Below are 21173 nucleotides of genomic sequence, written 5' to 3'. Positions count from 1 at the left end.
TACATGTGGGCTCATTGGATTAGGGTAGGGGCTTTCCCCACCTTTTCACTTCCTGTTTGTAATAGTTGTATCTTTCCCCTTCTCTCTTTCTCTCTCTCTCTGTTTGTGTCCTCTGTGAAACCCCAGTGGTCCTGCCCTCAACACTGTGAGCTGAATTCTGATTGGAGGAAATGGAGTGCCAATCTGTCCTGCACCAGTGATCAGGGTATGTGGCAATCCTCCCACTAACCCCTCTCTTATTTCATACAGTAATGTGTGTGCTGTTTGTCTGTGAAGTGACTCAAGAGCACAGTTAGGTCCGACTACTACGCTAATTTGTATCAGGCCATAACAAGCTGGAAGCAGATCGCAACAGATGTATCCTGACGTTACCTTTTCATTACCTTTTATTGCTCAACTGTTTAGGCCAGGTAGCATGGATGTGAATGATAAAGAAACAAATAGTACAGAATAGGGCTGAAATATATTGGGGAAAATATCTATTTACAATTTTACTGGCCAATGTTGCGTTTGTTTTGTATAAATAAACTCCAGGACTGTATTTGTATTTTGGAGTCCAAAAAGGTTTGAGTCCGAGTCAAGACAGAGTCCAAATGAGAGACAGTTAAGAGCGAGAAAGAAAGCATCAAATTAGGCCACACTATTAACTTTAAGTATAACAATTTTACTTAAGTCACATAAAGTTGAAGTGCAACTTTACACATTAGATGTTGAGTCTTTTTATTCTGGTGTAACAAGAAAATTCTGGACTGCCGATGGAAAATATAACAAAAAACAAGCAACACGGGTATCATAAAAACATAAAGACATGTTCATATTCTTAAACGTATTACTTGTCCTGAAGAATCCATAGTACAAAGTGCTCGCTGACATTGTGTCTGTGGCCAAAATGAAAATGTTTGAAGCCTGATGAGGCATATGACACAGCCATGCCTGTTCTAGATGGATTTTGAAGTAAACCAATACCTGTTTTCTGAACAAGCACACATCTTCAATGGTTTTGTTTTGAAAGTGTAAGTTACTTTAGGAAAAAAAGCATATAGTGCTGGACTCGGTCAAGACCAACAAGAATATTTGCAGAGTCCGAGACAAGTCCGAGACAATAGAAAAACGTCTCAAGTACTACAGCCCTGGCTTAAGGGTATTATTTATCTTTGCATCTTTTTATTTAACTATTAATAAAGTATGGAAAATAAGGTTATTTTCAGGTTAAAACTGCTAGTTCATATTATTTGTATGATCTTGACATTATGACTTGACTTAAAAATCTATGATAATAATAGTAATGACAGTAGTATACTGTTAATTGTACACTTGAAGTCAATAATTTATTTGCTATTGAAGCAGATTGCCCTCTACCTGAATGTTGCACCGTCAGCTGCTTTGTGTTCGTGACTCTCCTTTGTTTTTTAATATCTTTGGCGTACTGTAGTCTTTCTGTCCCTCTGCTCACCTCTGTCTGCCCTGGGAGCCCTGATTGGCTGAACACTTTCTGCACTATAGTCTGGCTGCTTGCCAGCCATGCTGCCAGTGGCTGCCGTGCCCCCTGATCAGAAGAGAATGTGACATTTGTGCAGAGGTAATGGAATCTGCGTGCAATTAAATCTCTGACTGTGAAGAGGAGTCTATCTCCTCCATGCTCTCCCCCCCCCCCCACCCTCTCACCACTCTCCTGCCATTGCCAGCAGCAGGGGGGGTCAGGCACAATGATGAAACCTTCCCAGCAGGCCCTTCGCCGCACTGTCTTTTCCCAATCTCCATGTCAGGTTGTGTTTTTTAACTTTGCTGCAATATCCATGCCTCTAACTGGCAATTAATTACAGAAAACGTCCATTAGGAATCTGTCCAAATATTGCGTAATAATTAATATTCAATTATAAAAAAAAAAAAAATTACATTACAGGGCTGCTACATTACCAATGCCTTAATGAATTCTGCTGCAGGTGACAGTTGTTATTTTGCGGTGACTGTTGTTGGGCAGTTAAGTGTGTTTTGATAAAAAAAAAAAATTGTAGGGGGAGTGGTAGAGCGCAAGACAGAGAGAAAGGAAAGGAGGCAGAGGGCAGATACATGCATGGATGAACAGAGGGTCATGCCGTATCTCTCTGCTCCTCTTTCTCTGCTGCCCTGCCACTACACTTAACGCCTCATTTGTGGGCTTTGTGGCCAATGGCTTGAGTCTGTGATCTGTTGCCATAAAAGGCAGTTTTTTCCTCTCTGCTGATGGGGCACTTGCCTGTGGGTTAATACCAGACCCCCTCTATAGGCGGACTCATATCTAATGGATATGTGTATCCCCATCAGGGTAGTTCATAAACATAAAACTCTCAGCTGCCATTGTACTTGGTGGAGCTGGTTGGGAAGGACAGAGCCACGCCATGCAAGCATTTCCCTTGAACTTGTGTAGGAGTAGTTCCTTTCTGTGTTCCTTGTCCAAACTGGGTGGACTGAGATGCAGGATTTCCAGGTCAAGGTTTGGCTAAATCCTCCCTGTGTCGCTCACACCCTGTGTGGGTCTGTCTAAATGGCACCTACACTTCTCTTCAGATCAGACACTGGACACAATGTTCAATATGAATTGGAAATGCGTGTTTAAACAGTGAACAATTACATTTTATTTTCACATGCTGCTGCTGCTGCTGCTGCTGCAGCTGCAGAACCCAGCTTTAATGTGACTGTTTTTCTGTCACGTTCAACTCTTTTTTTTCTTTTTTTTTTCACATTCAGCTTCCCTGGTCATGCATTTTGTCATGATGAATTATTAATGTCAGCGTTGGTTGAAGGGAGTGTTGTCTCAGAAAATAAGAGGGTCACTCTGTTTCTTTTTTTTTTCCCTCCACCAAGGGTTAATTTAAACCAACAATTAAAAACAATCCTCCCTATTTTCTTGCTGCACTATGGGTCATAATGAAAACTGCTGGGTCTCAACTTTATTCACCAACATCCTGCTAAACAAATGCAACACCATTCCTCTCGGCTCTCTCTGTTTTCCGCTGTTGCGGATGACTTGCGCTGCGTAGTGGGATAAAGAGGAAAAGGCTTTGCTCGGGGAAGGAGGGAGAAAGAGGCTTGCTCCATTAGTGTCATTTGAATGGTGAATTAGATCAGTCTGACAGATAGATGCGGAAAATTGTTTTAATTGTATAATCATCTATGGCTAGTCACTTGTGCGGAAATGTGCTGTGATGTGCGTGAAGGCCAGGGAAGAGCACAGTTTGGCCTTTATGTGCTCATTTTGTCTTTGTACAGGAAATGAACAACAATCGGGGGTCCTGAGGATAAACATAAACACACCAAAACACTCGCAGACCCCCCCCCCCCCCACCAAGGCAGGTTGTGACATGCTCAGTGAGATGCTACTCTTTAAAGTAATGTGTCTGGCCAGTGAACCTTCTCTTCATGCAAAGAGGAGGGCGCCTGTAACCATCTAAACAAGATGGCACAACTTAACACAAATGTAACAGCTATGCAGAATGGCTCAGAGAGCACTCGCTTAATCATATTAATTTCTGATAAGCTATAAAATGTGAGACTACGGACAGATGGCACTACATCTTTGGCTTTATATCTGTTGCTTGTTCTCTACTCTTTATTCTCTCCTGCAAAACATTCCCATGAATGACTTTGCATAAGGTACCTATCTTAACTGCCAATTTGGTTGGAAAATAATAACAGTTATCATCTCTTCCTGTTTCAAACAGCGAGCTGCTATTTCAATAAAGGACTTATGTTTTGTTGTATACAGAATGTTCAACTGTGAGGCTAATTTAGCTTAGTCTTACTTCCTTCATCCTTATTTCTCAGATCATTGTTTTTATGGTTTTGAATAGAAGTAGTCTTGCATTACATCCTTTGCATGTAGAATGTCATCACTGTTAAAGCAGCAAACTGCTTAGAATTAAATATTGCTGCTGTTTTAACAAAGGCTTTGTGGTTGGATTAAACAGTTTAGGGCTGATGACATCCTCATCTTAATTCCAGTTGACTAATATTTTGCTATTTATCAGTGAAAGAATTTGTTTATTTAATTGGCAATTTTATGACCATTTTAATTTCAGTAACCGTTAAGCAACATTTTTATCTAACATACAAGCACCCATACAGAAAGCATGTACAGTAGATGTGGCTCAGTGGCTTACCAGATCAGTTACTGGTTCCCAAAGTGTGTGTGAGAGAGAGAGAGAGAGAGAGAGAGAGAGAGAGAGAGAGAGAGAGAGAGAGAGAGAGAGAGAGAGAGAGAGAGAGAGAGAGAGAGAGAATTACTCATAATTTTCTTCCAATGATACACAGCTCTGTTTACACTTTATGCTGGTAGATTGTTTTTTTTATTGCTTTTTTTCACAATTGCTTTGGCAATGTAAACAACAACAAGCCAACCGTTATTACGCATCCGTGGAGCACGTGCCACATGATATTTTGCGTATACAGCGACAGAAACGGTGTCACAGCCATGCACCATGCAGATGTTAAACACACAGCGGCTGCTGCAGTTTACACATTAGCGAGTGAGGGTGGAGAGAGAGAGGGGAAAAAGAGAGCGCGAGGTGTGTTTGTCGATAAGTATGAAGTAGCATGGAAGTCATAGCTGTGAACGTAGCGGTGAAGTCTGTGTACAGTTTATCTGTCGCTGTCAGTGAATAAATGCTACAACTCCTCAAGACCCAAGCCAAGTTCCTGTGTCTTGCTTGCTACCTGCTGGTTAAAGTGAAGGGGTTAGCCCACGGAGCGAGTGACAATTTTAGCACAGGCTCACTTACTTATCAGTTATTCTAGTGACAAGACTGCTCCTCCAAGTTTAGCTTTAGTAATCTCTCCCTCGCTGCAAACGACAACCACTAAGTTGCATCCAAATAACTGCCTGTGACGTCCCTAATAAGCAAATGAGCGTTTGACGTCCTTAGCTCTAAAAACCCAGAGAAAACCCTGCATGCAAATAAAGAGAAAGAGAAGTGCGCAACAACCAGCTATTTTTCCGCGAAGGGATAGTCAACGAAACGCAACGAGATTTTGATTAAAAATCGTGTTCACCACTAGGTATTTTCTTGCCTTTTGTTTCGGTAGTTGTGGTGTTGTTTGGTGTAGCTTCATCGTCTTCTTTACGTTTAGCTGCCAGTTATTTTCACAAACTTGTCAATGCTTTGCTAGCATGCAGTGCTGCAGAACCATGCAGTATTTATTTATATACTGTATAGTGTCGCCACGTCGTCCCCCTCCCTTCGTTATAACTCCAGGCCACCGCTACAGGTCACGCCCCCCAGTTTGGGAACCACTTAGTGCATGGTTTTTAAAGCCTGTTGGGCAAAGCTAAGCCCAGGCCAAACACTGATGCGCTGCAGTCAGCAGCTGCATGCAATTTTCAGCTCAACTCATTCAAGTGTAATAAAACAATGTAAGGAGTGCTGGAGGACTGTGGGCCTGGATGCTCTCACTCTTGAAGGAACATTTGAAATAGAACATAAGACAACAGTATAAACAATAAGTGGAGCTGCTACCACATAAATCCCCTTCATTGAGTAGTTGCTTCTGTTCCTAGTTTGACACATTTTGCCATACAATACCCAGGTTGGTTTGTCATCACAACAAGCAGGGCTTTGATACATTATCATATGATGGATATTCACACACTGAGCCCGTCTGATGAGAGTCTTGCAACACAAAGCAATTCATGGACCGAGAGCTTGTCATGTCTCAGTTGTTGCCTAGTCATGCTCTGTTGCTCAGTTGCACCTCCTGTGATAATGCCCAGGGGATTAGTAGGTAACAAGGCAGCAGCGCTCCTCTGAGGGTGTTGCGCGTGGCTTTGAATGTCTCGTACGGTACTACATAAACGGAGGGGGGGGTGTACCACCAAATGGTGACTCCCCCGCTACACAGGGAGCCTCCTCCTGGATAATGTAGTAATGAAAGGTGACAGGAAGGACTCAGGGTCTGGAACGAAGCCGGGGCAGCTGGTCAGAGCAGGAGAATAGGAAGCAGTGTGCACCCGGGCTAAAGTGCAGCGAGAAGCAAATTAAAGCTCGTATCTGCCATCTCCCTCGCCTCCCTGCACTTTCCTGTTTGGACTTGAAGGTGATTGGGAGCCAAGGCGGTGACAGTTGACGGAAGCTACGCGGAGGAGAGAGTATTTATTTACAGTGAGATGCAGCGATGCTTGTTCAGGATGCGGTTTCACGCAGGATGTGCCTCCCCCTCCCTCACATCCCCCCACACACCTCCTCCCATCTTTCTCATCTCCACCCTCACACTACAATCCCCAGGTTTGATCAAGAATGGGAAGTGGGTTATTGGGGAGGAGGGTTGGCCTGCTGCAGGGCCAGGCAGCCTGTATTGTGTAAGAGGCAGGGTCTGGACACAGCCAGCAGAGAGCCCACTCAGCATGCCTTCCTGCCTGGCCCAGGAGGTGGTACCAAAGTCAACACAGGTCACTGGGAAAAAGGAGTGTGAAACATTAAGATTGCATTGTGTGACAAAGATTGTCTTTAGCAAAAGGAAAACAGTGATCTATGTTTGAAGTAGAGAAAACGAACAAAATTGAGCACATACAAAAAGTGTAACTGTAAAAGAGTGTCTGTTTTAAGACAGTCCAAAAGAGAGTGTGTGTGTGTGTGTGTGTGTGTACCCTGCCAGGAATTCCACCTTGTAAAGCCAGGGTTGGATGGGGGGGTATAAGGGTGTGTAAATCCCAGTAATTACACTGTACGCTGTGGTTGCAGTACAATTACCTTTGTCGTCACCCTACAATACAGTATTCACATTACAGTAAACTGCTCATTTTAGAGATGCAAGTGTGTGCAAAATGATTTCATACCACCCAAGAGTAGATATGCAGGAAATGTGACTTCATTAGTCAGATAGACTTGAACATGTAGTATGTTTTCACCTGGCCATCCCTTGCTTTCATCTTGGGATGTTGAGCATGTGTAAGCATGTGAGTGTACTGAAAACGTGAGCCACACAGATCTCTGCCCACTAGCTGTCATGTCGGCATTAATCCTCCCAAAGTTTCAAAGGCAGGTTTTATGACCTGCCTTACGGCCTCATCTATGTGGACAGCGGCATCTAAACTCTGGAGAACCTGCTACATAAAATGCACATCTGTTAAAGCCTAAATTGTAAAACAGCCCCCGCGTGTCCAGGCAGCTTTGAGTTAATAATACACTCAAAGTACAGCTTTTAACACTCCCTGCAGCACTCCCTACTGGTTACTTCTTTTTGATCAGCTCTCGTATCTGTTTTGCCCACTGCAGTTTTATGTATTTTTCAAAGTTTTTGACCTTTTTATATTGATGTCTGTATAGTCAAAACAGACTGTAGAAAGCCGGCTGTGTCTCTGCTAGAATTTCTTTAGGTTTACTCCATCTATTTAATTTTACAGTTATGGTGAAGCAGGGCATCCCATCTAACATGCACAATAATTAAAAAGAAGCTTGAACATCTACTTAAAATCTTGTCTTTGTAATGTTTCAGACTGAACTCCTGACAAGTTGCTTAGATTGATCTACTTTTGAATACATTTAATCCAGTCAACTTTTAGTCAACACTATCTTACCTTGCTTGCATAGTAACACAGGTTTTTTTCTTTCTTTTTTTACAGTTCCATGTCCTTTACATTAAACGGCTTCATTTTGAGTGACAGAATGACGTGTGGCGCTAACAAGGCAGGCGTAGCAGGCTAGTAGTATTACCAAATAATGGCAAAAATAATATGCTCAGTCTTGAGGTGTAACACCACTGCCCAAATACTATTAAGAGATCTGTGAGTGATGCAACTTAAGCAGCAGTTGTTATTACAGGGACACAGTTATTACACACTTTTTTTCAGTCTCCTAAAGAGGAAGTGTGGTTTCTCCCCTTAAGGTATTCAAATATTGCTCTTATTGTACTGTACTGTACTAAACCCCCCCCCCACCCGTCCCTCCCCCCCCCGTCCCCCCTCCACACACACACACACACACACACACACACACACTGCACCTGTGGTTTAGCTGTGTGCCAGGGTACAGACACTCAGCTTTGGACTTGACAGAAGCAACATGACGTAACATAAACAACATAAATCTCTGGGCTGATTTGAGGTTTGTTCAAAGGCATCTGGCAAGTAACCTGAAGGAGATCTGCTGCATGCAGTTCTGTCATGTTCAAAGTTTTGGGGGCCAGGCAATCAGCATTCGTTTGGAACTCAGGGATTATCTATGAAAGCAGCTTTATTAAGTGGTCAATATGGGTTGACTGTATGTTCAGTAGAACACGTCATACATGCTTCTCCTTTTAATTAAAGCTAATTTAAGAGCTTTAAAGTATTGCAACGCTTGCTGTGTGTTGCTTTCTGTAATTGATAATGACAACATGGTAACAGCTTGCATGTATCGGAAAAGATTTGTTATTTACTGTGATAGCAAAAGCTCTGGTTGAGCTTAAGCTGGGTCCCTGGCTTAATTGATGTTTTGGAACATGAGCTCAATGGGATGAGTCATTAGGCCTATTACCAGAGTTTCATTAAATGCCCCAAACCAAAAAAGAAAAAAAAAAAATCTGTTGTGGAATATTTCCTTCCTAGGATAACAGGAGGTTGGATTGGTAAAAGGCAAATAATATATGTGTGAGATTGATCAGTGAGTAGCGACCCCATTATCTCCTGAGATGTTAATTACACTGTGCTCAGCTTACATGTCAAAAGGCAGATAATTGAAGAAGGTAAAATATGTGCCACACTTTATTTATGCTGTCACTTGGAGCTGGTGGAAGATCGTCTCTCTTATCTGCTTTTTATTCCTCTTCTTTCTTCTCTCCTTATTTTGTGTCCTTGATGTATTTATTGTTGGGTAATATTGCATTGTCAGAGTTGATCATTTTGCAGGGATATTATTCACAATCATTACGGCTGTGTGTGTGTGTGTGTGTGTGTGTGTGTGTGTGTGTGTATCTTCTGCCTTGTCTTCTTACCTGTAGTTTCTGTCCTTTTTAAAGGTCTTGTACTCACATGTTGTGTTTAACAAATACTTCTTCAGACCTCTTTAAGATCTCTCTGTTGCATTTGTGTGATTCTGCTTATTTGTAGCTTGATTTTCGATTTAATGGCTTTTAAAAAAATATATTTGAAATGCAAGCCTGCAGTCACACTGGTAATCTGGCTCTGTCTGAAAGCTGCACTCTGGCTCCATATAGGCTCCAAGCTGAGAGAAGTTTCAACTCGTCAAATGTTATTGTATGTGAAGAAAATAATTAAACTGTCATTTACGTTATTAAGGTAAAGTTAGTGTAAGAACAATCTCGCCTGGTTGTTGTAAACAATGCAGCTGCTAGATGATGACATCTATATAGAAAAAAGAGAGGAATAAAAAGGATGAAATAATTTTTGGGAGAGTCTTAGTACCTTACAGAATCAGAGTGGTCATTACACTGAAATACACAGTGATGGGAGAGGGCGCAAAAAGCACCGGAAACAGTGGTTGTTTCTGTTTTGAGTGCAGTTCCCCCACCTGATTATCTTTGTGGTGTCTGTAAACTTCCTATTGACTGTGTATAAGCCATAGGGGACACGCTGTACTTAAAAAAAGAAAATAAAAAATCTTGTTTGTCATTTCGCAGGCTCATAGAGATAGCGTCAAAACTGTTTCCTGTGGTTTCCTGTGGAGAACTGTGGTGTCTCTGTGTGCTGCAATTTACAAGTGCACGTGAACATGGTCTGCAGTCTGTCCCAAAAGCGAATGTGCACATAAGCGAACACACACACACACACTCCTGAGGCCTTTTCTCCTTTCTGAGCCTCGAGGGAGTGGCCAGACTGTGGTCATCACACCTCAGCGGCTGATGGACAGTTGTTGCACAGATGATTTAGTGCATCACCTGGTGGACACTGCTAAGAATGAGCACAGCATGATGGAAAACCACATTCACAACACTGGGATATACTGTCATCAGACCTTATACTCCGTCCATATACTCAGACTGACTTTTTTTCTGGTTTTGTAGTTTACTTTCACTCATTTGTACATTTTCTCTTTTTCCCCCTGCCAATCTGTGAATAAGCAATTGTTTATAATGACATCATGGTGAAAGAAGAAAAATGTCCTCTTCCTAACAGGAAGCTCCGCACAGAGATGGAGCTGAGGGCTCCCCCACACACACACACACACACACACACACACACACACACACACACACACACACACACGCACACACGCACACACACACCTTTTCTTTGCTTGACTAATATCTAACATCCATTACCATCTTTTTTTACTTGTTTATCTGCCTTGCCAGTAGACCAGAAGGCTCCTTAAGGCAGACAATGAACTTTATTGGATTTAAAGTTTTTATGGTATTTAGTTAGAAGTGTTTTTCTCATTTTGGCCACTTTTTGTTTGCCGGAGAAAGACCTCTGCTCTCTCAGATGCCGGCGAGCAGTATTTTGCTGTGGCAGTCCAGCCTTATCTGCGCTTGAGGTCTGTACTTTAATGGGCTTTATTGATCTAAACAACATCAGGGGTTGCGGTGATGTTATTAAGGCAGAGATAACTTATATGTAATTCCACTCCAACAATATATTAGCCTTTTATTGGTCTAAATAACTTTGCCTTTTAGACAGTAATGCACCAGTAAGTCACAGCAGCTCTTCATGTCGGCAGGATCTTAATAAAGCATTTCCTCTGGACATCCTGCAGTGGAGAGAGTGAAAAACGACAGGTTAAAAGGCATGCTGGGAAGTTTCCATGCCATCACTGTAAATTATCTCTTTTGAATACATAAATAAAGATAAAAGAGAGCTGTGAACGGGAAGGTGGGGTGGGGTGGGGGGGGGGGAGGATTGGTGGAAGTTTGTACAAACGTGTTCCAACGCTTTCTCTGTTTCACACATGGAGTTCCTGTTAGAAGGAACACTGCAGGTTCCAAAAGACAAACTATTAGTATTGTTGTTACCATGTGGCTATATTTACTGCTGACATAGTTAGATGTGAATCTAGATTAATCAATTTATTAATTCATCATTTGAATGGTTGGTTACGTTAAGATACCGCTATTGGATCTGATAAGTAATATTGTATAAACAATTCAGAAACACAATACAACACAACAATGAATGCAAGAAAAAGGGAAGTGGAAGCCTGTATTGCACAATATGTGTAGTGTGTGTTTGAATGAGCAAGTATAGTAACCACCATTAGGCATGTAAGTGGACATAATGAAAGTATTGATAGATATTAAATGTAGATTTAATACAGAAATGCATTGTTATGACTGTAATGCGAATATCAGCAATACATAATAATGACAATATAGGGCAAGCTTTAGATGTTCTTTAAAGATTTGTTTGAATATAAAACAAATGCTGCAGCCACAGTTCGATGAGTTAAAACTAGAATATATAATGATATAGGCAAATTAATTCTAGTTTTTGTTGTTTATTGATAGGTTTTCCTGTAGGATTGATTCAAGGTGCATTGTGTGTCTGCAAACGTCTGAATGGACAGTTGCAATATTTCTTTCCTTTTCAAGGGCAGCATATATCCAATATTTATACGAAATAACGAACCCATTTATCTGGTAGTGTATTTTCAAGGGGTGGGGGGTAGGGCTTTATAATTTGCAGCTATTTAAAGCCTTGGTTTTGGTAATGAATTATTTTGTCATCTCGACTGTGATGAGATTCATCTTTAATAACTGTAACAATTATTTTATTAAAAAGAGAAGCCATGCATTATGGCTATCTCGCCAAGGTCTCAAGCTGGAAGGAATTCTCATTAAGAGCATTATATTACCCCGGTGTGCTTTCAGTTGGATGTCCCGCTGAAATTACATTAGGTGTCAACAATGTTTGTGTTAGAAGTAAGCAGTCATATTTACAGAGGCTAGCTTTTTCATTTGCTGGCTGACACCGGGAGATGTATTAAAAAAGATACTAATGCTTTGTATCTGATTAAGTCACTTAGAGAGAAACTCCTCTAAAGTGTTGACTTTTAATATAAGGCAAGCACTGCTCTGCAATCACAAAGACATGAATCTTTATTCGGAGATGAGGAACTTTTGATTGCTCTTGATTATCTTATTATTTAGTTGGCACAAGGGACTGTTCTCGCCCCTCATTCCCAACATTTAGACCCTTCCCAAACTGTAAGCACCAGGTTGTTTGTGTCATGACTGATTTATCAGTGTCTTTTCATGTACATCCTGTTTCTGATGGTTAGCGTGGTGCGCAACATTGTGTTTTGTTAATGGCTTCAGGCCCAGGGTTGCTGCTAATGACATGGTTGTAATTGTTTGTCAGTGTGATAATGTGTGATTTCCTATTTCCATGTGAAGTTGGGACATTTGATGAAGGAGGGATCTTGTCAGGAAGACAAAGTGCTGTCATTTGTCAGCAGCTGAATGAGCTTCTCTCCAGACATCCTCTTGGTTTTCAATGGCAATATTATATTCACAGAATACGTCTTTTGGGGGTGGGGTGCAATTGCTATGATTTCCACATCATTCAGTGCATTGTAAAAAAGAGCAAGAAACCTAGATTAAGATTTTTTTTTAAAAACAACGAGATGAAAAGTTTCTCTCAGGTTGTGTTCTGTGCTGACATATAGGAATCTGTTAACTGTATTTCACAGAAAGACGGAAGTGAAATTACTGTGTGTGGTAATCTTTTATTCTTAGTGTTTGCTAGGAGTCATCACTTCCTTAAACTTAGTATTTTTAAACTGAGAAACTATTTCATCATCTTTAGAGGAAATAATTTGTCCGTTCATGTCACTGTATAGACAGTTAGGATTCTCGGATTTCATATATAGGAAAGTAGCTTTTACACTTTGTCTCTCCAGTAAAATCACAAACTTATGAGGCACATAATTGCAGCAAATGAAGGACAGAATTGTGGGACTGCCTTCATACTTTTCCAAAATCTTTGATGTAGTCGCCCCCTGAACAGACTGCTTCTGTTTCTGATTAGACTGATTCCATATTGTGGGGTTGGGGGCAGATCCTTCCTAGTTAACAATGTAATGAGCTGAACAAGCCAGACAAAGGAGAGGTATAGTGAATAGGTCTCCTGAGGGAGCTACTTATTGTCACAATTGCCCCTCTGTCTTCTCTTTCCACTCCATATCGATTCATGTCTTCATTGGTTATGCTCCGTCCTCCGTAGCACACACGGGTGGTGTAATCAGCTAAATGTAGCCTCTGCTTTCTTATTATTACCTGGGTGCTTAACACTGATTTTTTTATTTATTTTTTTTCCTTCAAGGACAAATGGTATAGGAGAAGGCAGATCCCGTGTGAAGTCCCTGAGCTCTCGCCGAGCGGCAGATCCCTTTTCAGTGCCAGCTGTTCTCTCAGATAGACCAGGCCGTGCTGAAATTTTCTTAATATAATTCTGGGGGCTCAGGAGAATTGTGCAAAACAAGCGTGCCAGCCAGGAGAACGTTGAATTTTTCATCAGTGGGCCTCAACTCGCTGAGTTAGTGGGCAGCGCTCTCATTCATGAGCAGATGTTCAGCGCAGTTACACTCTGCAGTTAATGTGAACTTACTGGCCTCTCTGCCATTGGCTGCAAGGACGTTGGCAGCGACCTGGCATCTGAGAATTACTCCCAGTAAAAGGCGCAGGCCTGGAAAGCATAGCCCCGGCCTTTTTTAGCCACTTCCCAGCCCAGGAGCTGGATCATGGACAGGGGAAGGCACTGACAGCCCATCCGTCTTCAGTCCGACAGTGATGAAACACTTGCCACTGTTTGCTTGGGGAATAGCAGCGAAATTCCTGAAGATAATTTTCACACAAGTTGTTCGTTAATTTCTAATGACTCGCTAAACGTGGACCACTTAGCAGGTGGAAAGTACTGTATGTGCATGAAATATAAGTACATGAAGGTACCAGCCCCCGCTGTTAGTACGAAACAGTTTTACATTCAGAGGAATTATTCCAGTACCCTTGAAAGAGGAAATTCATAGGAACAAGGCACCTGTGAGGGGGTAACAGTTTGGCCCTGGTAGGTCTATAGCTGAAACCAGCTGGTGCTGTGGTCAGCCTGGTGGGCTGTATCCTCTCCCCAGCCTGGTACTTCAGACATCTGCATGCCCATGCTTCTCAGCCTGGGTTTGATGTGGCCATACAGATCTGTAATGGTTTCCTCCTAACTAAGCAAAATGCTATTTGATGTAAAGTGCCATTAACTGGTCAGAGTGTGTACGTGACATCAGGTTTAGTAGGCGGCATGCCAATCATCTTGCCTGTGTGTGTGTGTGTGTGTGTGTGTGTGTGTGTGTGTGTGTGTGTGTAAAAGTCATCATAGTAAAGTTGTGCATATGGGACTCAAAACTGTAGAAATGACAAGCTCTTGTTTCCTCTGCACATCTCATTTTCACTTTCTAATTGGTCATTTTCAGGTTGGCTTTACGAGAGCAAAACTAATTAGTGTTTCTAAATTCAGCAGAAAAAAAAAAGCTTGATTGTTCTGGTTTCCTCTCCTGTGTCAGGCGCTCAACAATAAAATAAGACTCTAATCATTTTCAAATTGCTCGTATTTTTAAACCCCAGAGCTGAATGTCACTCCCGGTCTCTTGGCATTTTGTTTGGCAAGATCAGGGAACAGTGGTTGCCCTCTCGCCTGTGTGCTCTCTTTGTAATCCGTGGGAAGTTTGGACTTGGAGCCGGTGAAAAAAAAAAAAAAAAGAAAAAAAAAAAAGCGTTGTGTTTGAGGTGGGGTTGTTTCTGCTTTGATTGGGAACGTCCTGCTGACAGGAGCAGCCTAGCAAGTTTACAGTAGCTGTGACATTGCTGTTACCTTTATTCAAAGTGCTCCAGCTGCAGCGAGCCCTCAGGAAGCCCAGCGCAGGCCCAGCGCAGGCCCACATGGGCGGCTGGCGGCCCACAGAGAGGAGAATGAGCCCTGTTTGGGTTGGCAGACACTCCCCTCTCGGGGAACTTTTGCTGCCTCTGCAGAAAGGCCAGTGGCGACGGCTCTGGTGTGGCGGCGGTGATTCTCGGGACAGGATGGGCTTTTTCCACCTCTCCTCCCTTTCAGGAAACACATTTTGCTGTTTCTTCCCTCTTTGTTTGCAAACGGAGGGAAGGAGTTAAGGTGAAGGGCCACGGGGCAGTGGGACAGTGGGACTGAATGACAGAGCTCAACAGTAAGAGGCTGAGTGCTAATGTATGGTGATTTGAAAACGGCAGTTTCATACCCCGAACAAGTTATTTCAGGATACTTGACCTTCATTCCTATTGAATAAACACACTTAAAGTGTGCTGTAAAACTTGCACTAGAGCTAGGTGATATGGAGAAAATTAAATCTCACAATATTTTTTTTACCAATTACATCGATGGCGATATTGTAGGGTTGACTATTGGTGCTTTCACAAAATATTTACACAATGCGATTTTTAATAAATAGTCATCAGCAATGTGGATATAATGACTAAGTGTGTAAAGCAAATAATAGAACAGCTAGAAAAGTCTGGTAAGTTCAGAAAATGACATCACTTCACTGTAAAATTAGGAAAAGACGAAACTTGTCATATTACGATATCCAAAGTTTAAGACAATATCTAGTCTCGTATATTGATAGCAATAAATTATCAATATATTGCCCAGCCCTAACTTGCACCGTTTTTTATTTGTCCATCAACACTATAGGGATTCAGCCTTCAGAAGCGAGTAATTAAAACGCGCTTGATCTCAGGTCGGGATGGAACAGTGTTTAAATGCAATTAGTGCAGTATTCCAATTAATTTGGACCCAGTTACAGTTTTTGTAATGTGTCATTATTTGTTTAATCAAGGGAGTTGTCGTTTAAGATGCTAAATATATATCCACATATATTTAAAGGGGGGGGGACAAACACTGTGAAACCTATTTAATTCTGCTATTATGAATATTCATTTCAAAGTGACCTGTTTTGTGTTCCTTCACTTTTGCTTGTCAGGGCCCACCCTACTCTGCTTCTGACTGGCTAGCAGTCCTTACCTAGCTACTGCGCATGTGCAACTCCCAACATAGATGGAACAGAAGTGAGATGCCTCACTCTGTAGCTAAAACAGAGAGCTCAACACACAAGGTGAAAAGAGGAGCTGCAGCAATGTGCAGTACAACAAAAATATGGTGTTTTTTGAAAATTAAACCATGCAAACCTATTCTGGTACAACCTCTAAATACAATTATGAGCATAATATGAGGTCTTTAATAAAGGTGATTGTGGAAAAAAAATTTTTGTTAGTCACCTTCATGTTTCAAATAATTTCCACTGTTTCTCCTCATCCCTTTGTACCACGCCCACCTTCCTGCCTCCTCTCCTCTTCTCCTCTCCTCCCCTTCTATCTGCTCCTCGCCGGTCCAGCCGGGAGACTCCAGTGGTGACATCCTGTGGGGCCAGAGGTCAAAGTAAGTACTTCCTCAGAAACATTACTCCTGTATTGGCTTTTTGCATCATTACTTTAACTTTTGGACAACCTGGTTTTTGTCTTTTCAAAGAAGGGCATTATATATGGAAATTGTTATGTTGAGGGAGTTTGAGTTTGAGTGCAACTAAATGATAAGGCAGGTTTTGCATAGTAACCGATGCACCTCATTTCCTGATGCAGTTACATATTTACATTCTATTTGAATGACGCTGAACATGGCGACGATGACGCGGCCGACTCAGTGTCAGAGTCCTCTCGGTGTTAAAAGTCGCCTGGGAACCTGAAAAGTAAAGAATCATTGTCTGAATCCCCTGATTATCCTAGAAGTCATTATTCCTTGTGTGGTGTATAAACACGTCAAAAACAAACAATGGCCCTGGGCAGACTCCACACCGCAAAACAATCTGAGAGCCTGCATTGTAGTGTAAACAGCAAACATGGCCAACCTTCACGGGGAGCAGACTTCACCTTAAACCCGGTGTTTGTTTTATGGTCCCTGTCGACCTTGGTCAGATATAGTTTGCATCTCTCCAGTTCTTTTTTCAGGTCCATGTAGCTCAGGTTCTGAGCTGACCTTTAGGTTGAGGCTTCCAGTGGACCTTGGTAAAAGGGTTATGTTTTTATTTATTTTTTTATTTGAGGTTGCGTTTTTTATTATTAAAAGCTACAGTGCGTAGTTTCTGTCGCCCCCGTGAGGAATTCTAAGTAACGACAACAACACTGTCCGCGTGATGCGAGCCTTCGGTGGTCGCGCACCACCCCCACCCCTCCTCCATCAGTTTCTAGTAGCTGAAGGAGGAAACGTTGGATTAATGAAAACATGATGGACTCTTCAGAAGAGGTAGTTTTTTTTTTTTTATCTCCAAAGTGACCGTTGCTGCTGTTCGTTCTCAGCGTTGACGTAAAATGCACAACTCGAGTTTCTGCGCACGAATGTCGCCGGACGACACCATTCTGTAAACACAGCCATACTGAGAAATACAGAGAGAGTTTGGTGGAGCCGATAGGCTTATTTAGCTTTGTATCAACTCATGACGTAACGCACGTTCATTAATATAAAGTAGTTGCACACTATAGGTTTGAATATATGTTATGTATATATAACTTATTACAAATTATTAAAATGTAGGTTTTTGCAGAGTTAGGATTGGGATAAAAAGAAGCTCTGATATAGCATTTAGACCGTCATGGGACATTACACTCTCTTCAGAAGCCATGCTGATACATTTACATTTAAATGAGACATTTCTTTTCAAAATAAAAAAGTAAAAAAGTAAAAAAAAAAAAAAAAATAACTAAATCCATCTGCCCTCTTCATATCAGAGGTGAATGACACTGAGAAGATATTCAGGGAAACTCCAATGTTGTTCTAAACTGAGTGTAAATACTGCTAAGCTGGGACGTAGATTTCCCGTACAGGGACCCTATGTATCAAGTAATGAATATGCATATTCTTGTTTCATAGACTCTTCTGCCTCTGTGAGCTCTTTCACACTGAGCCAGGGGTGACTGTAGGGCGATGTGAACCCGTATTTTTAATAAAGCCCAGCTGCTGAATGATCAAATAGGGTCTCTAATTAAGGCCTGAGTGTACACCCATGTAAAATTCTCTCTGGAATGCTAACAACCTGTGATATTTCCAGAGGAATTTGCTGTGCAGGTCTCAGAGAAGGGAGGAGGAGTTGAGTGTTTGGGGTTCGGCAGGAGGAGGGGCAGTGTTCATGTGGCAAGCCAACATGTTGTTCACATCCGTGTCAGATTGAGGCTAATGAAGGCCAGACTGATCCTTGGATGCAAGCCTTAAGTAAATGATCCCTCTTTGAATATATTAGAGCCCCCATAGCAGCGTTGTGCCTCCCTGCCGTGCCAGCACTGCTACGTGTTGTCTTGTGGTCTGACGAGGCCGGTCAGAACGGCAGTCACGGTGTTCAGTCACGTTGTATACCATCCAGCCCCATTTCAGCAGTATTGTTGCATTGACTTGGTGGTGAGGAAGCACGCACGCACGCACGCACGCACGCACGCACGCACGCACGCACGCACGCACGCACGCACTCACACACACACACACACACACACACTGATTGTTTCCAGGTTAGCGCTTTTGAAAAACAGTTTGATAGTAAATGGAAAGTATGAGTGTTGTGTTATTTGACAATGTAAATGAGCCATCTCAAATTTTTCCCCACCCTCTTAAGAGGGATTGCATTTACATAACAGGCTGGGGTTTGGTACTCATGCAAATTGTTCATGTAGACAGTGCTTAGTTTTCCCGTTTTTGCTGTTATTTTTGAGTTTTATACAGAAAGAAATAAGTATGTTTATCAAAAATATTTAGACTATTTATAAAATAGATAACCAAAATCGTATAATAGAAAAATAGAGGGGGGAATAAAAATCCCAGACAGAACTTTTCACTGCAATTTATGGCCACACTGGCACTTTGCATGTAAATGAATCCTAAACGTGTAATTACAAGGCACTTTTGAATATTGATTGGAAAGACAAGGACATAGAAATGAAGCACTTGTGAATGCGCCGGTCCTAAGCTACCGTAACATCCCATTAATAAATACCTTTCTGGCGCTTTAGTGCTGGGCTTGCCTCACACTGAGTGAAACAATGTCGTTTGATTTTCGCTGATATAGCATGTGTACTTCATAGATGGATGGATGGATGGGATGGATCCAATTAGCCATGGTCATTGCTCATGTATTTAAGCTGACAGTGGGAGTCTGGCATAGAATACCCTTGATTTTGGTAGATCTGTGAAATGCTCCTACAAGGTACTTTAAAAGCCTATAAAGAGCACGTTGTTCGGAATGCACCTTTTGATGGAGATTTGATTTACAGCTGTAGCAAACTTTCTCAATTAGACATAGTGAGGCAGATAATTGATTTTCATTAGGCAGTGTACAATGATGGGGTATACTTAAAGGATAATAAAGTGACCAAGATCCATACCTTTTTTTCTTTTTCCCTATTATACACAATCAACACACAAATTGTTTCTGACTTTTACTTAAGATGTCATACAGGGTTTATTAGCACATAATGCATCTTTTAATACAGAGCACTCACATTCCACAGCCTACACGCCGCACATTTGCAGCAGGGCTGATGGATTGTGACACCAGCTGCACAGGTGTGCACGTAGTGTCTCCTACGGCCTCCTGACCTTCCACATGATGCGGACCATGCTGGCTTGTTTGTGAGCGCGAGCCCCTGTTTGTAAACACGGGACAGAAGGATGAGGAGCACATTTGCCCCGGTCGCGCTCAGCTCGCAGACAGGCCCAACGCAACGTGACAAGCAACAGATGTGTCACACAGGCTGAAATCAAAACAGCCGTCCAGCGCGGAGTTGTGCACGCCATCAGACATGGCTGCTGTGATGAGGCGGGGAGGCAGCGAGCGCTGCTGGCAGATGAGACAAGGCAGCGCCTCTGCTGCTCCCAGCTTCCTGTCTGGGAGAGGACAGGCCTGTTTGTATGCTGCTTTGACACTCCTAGTCACTTTGTCATCTGGGTGCTTGCTGCCGCTCTGATCACATGTACACGCTGCATTCAAAGAGCGTCATATCAGCCGTGTGACAGGTAGGCTCCCAATGAGACAACAGCCAAAGGGGATGTCCTTTTCGATACGCTGTGTGAGTACAAATGCACAGTGCGCTGAGACAAAATAACATCACATGACATCATTCTGAATGCTCTTTATGTTTTGTTTTTTTCCAGTTTGGAAAGAAGTTTGTAACACAGTGTCATTTTTTTCAGAACTGTCCTGCAACAGAATAGAGAGGCCTGTTCAGAGAGGCGGGGACCAAAGTCCCACTCATTATGGCCCATCAATAATGTCCACTTCATGCAAACTGATTGTTGTGTTTGACAGTGGCAGTAAAAGTGCAGCCGGCGTTTGCTTAACACAGGGAACATGTTAATGACATTCTCTGTAGCTTAATCTGCCTATTGCCGCTGCCCCGTAAGCAAATAGTGTGGCCACATGTTGAGCTTTGAGGGGGGAGAAATTGGAATCCATCATCAGAACAAGTGAATGAATGAAGGTGCAGCAACAGCTGCTTGACTGATCACGTACTACAGACTGTCACCCCACAGCTGTTTACCGCTCCGACAGCCACATAAGTGTTTATATCCACGGCTGTAATTGAGCTATTTTCCCGAGGGCAGCTGTGACCCACATTAAGTTATATCCCAACTTTCCATTAAAGCGTGGGGAGGAAGTTTTACTGATAGTAATCACGCCCAGCAACACTGCTATGTAAATATGGCTTATCAGCTTTGCCATTTTGGTTAAGTGACATGTACGTGGGTGATTCACATACTCGGCTCTGTGGCTCTGACACTGGCCACGTACAGTAGCTATTTATCAGCATAGGTAACTTGCATTGTTGATGGCGTGTCGTACCCATATTGTGTAGAAAAGATGCAAATAGGCTCACAAAGTCTTTAACTTGCAACGTGGGCAAACTTAACTGTCTGCATGTACGGTATATGGAAATTGCACTGGGAATATCTAGATCTGAAACACACCATTTCAATATTCAAATGTTAACAGCAAACAATATAGTGCATTATGGCTTTTAGTATTTGCGTACAACTCTGTTTGCTGCTGGGGATGAAACAAGAAAGAGAGAGGGAGCGAGAACACACTGGACACTGAGTGGAGGATATGGAGCACACAAACAAAGCATTTGTCTGTCATAGGAAAATAACATCTAATAACTGTACCAACTTTTTGTTAGCTCTTAATAATAATAAAAAAAAACTACCACGTTGT

At 42.2% G+C, this 21173-nt stretch overlaps 1 protein-coding gene across 6 annotated transcripts in view; it reads left to right on the top strand.

Moving 5' to 3' along the window:
* The window catches only part of foxp1b (forkhead box P1b), a 161619-nt gene that overhangs the window by 20398 nt on the left and 120048 nt on the right, over positions 1-21173 (top strand). For 4 of the 6 annotated variants that reach the window (XM_028575400.1, XM_028575405.1, XM_028575399.1 and 1 more), the window contains 2 exons: positions 127-205; positions 16317-16360. The gene's annotated coding sequence lies outside the window, so the exon portion shown is untranslated. The remainder of the gene's footprint in view (positions 1-126; positions 206-16316; positions 16361-21173) is intronic. The other 2 variants (XM_028575404.1, XM_028575403.1) reach the window with 2 other exon arrangements.

The sequence above is a fragment of the Perca flavescens genome, chromosome 4, assembly GCF_004354835.1.
Source record: "Perca flavescens isolate YP-PL-M2 chromosome 4, PFLA_1.0, whole genome shotgun sequence".
Taxonomy (NCBI): domain Eukaryota; kingdom Metazoa; phylum Chordata; class Actinopteri; order Perciformes; family Percidae; genus Perca; species Perca flavescens.
Note: the sequence above shows the minus strand (reverse complement) of the source record. Positions and strands in the feature narration are given on the sequence as shown.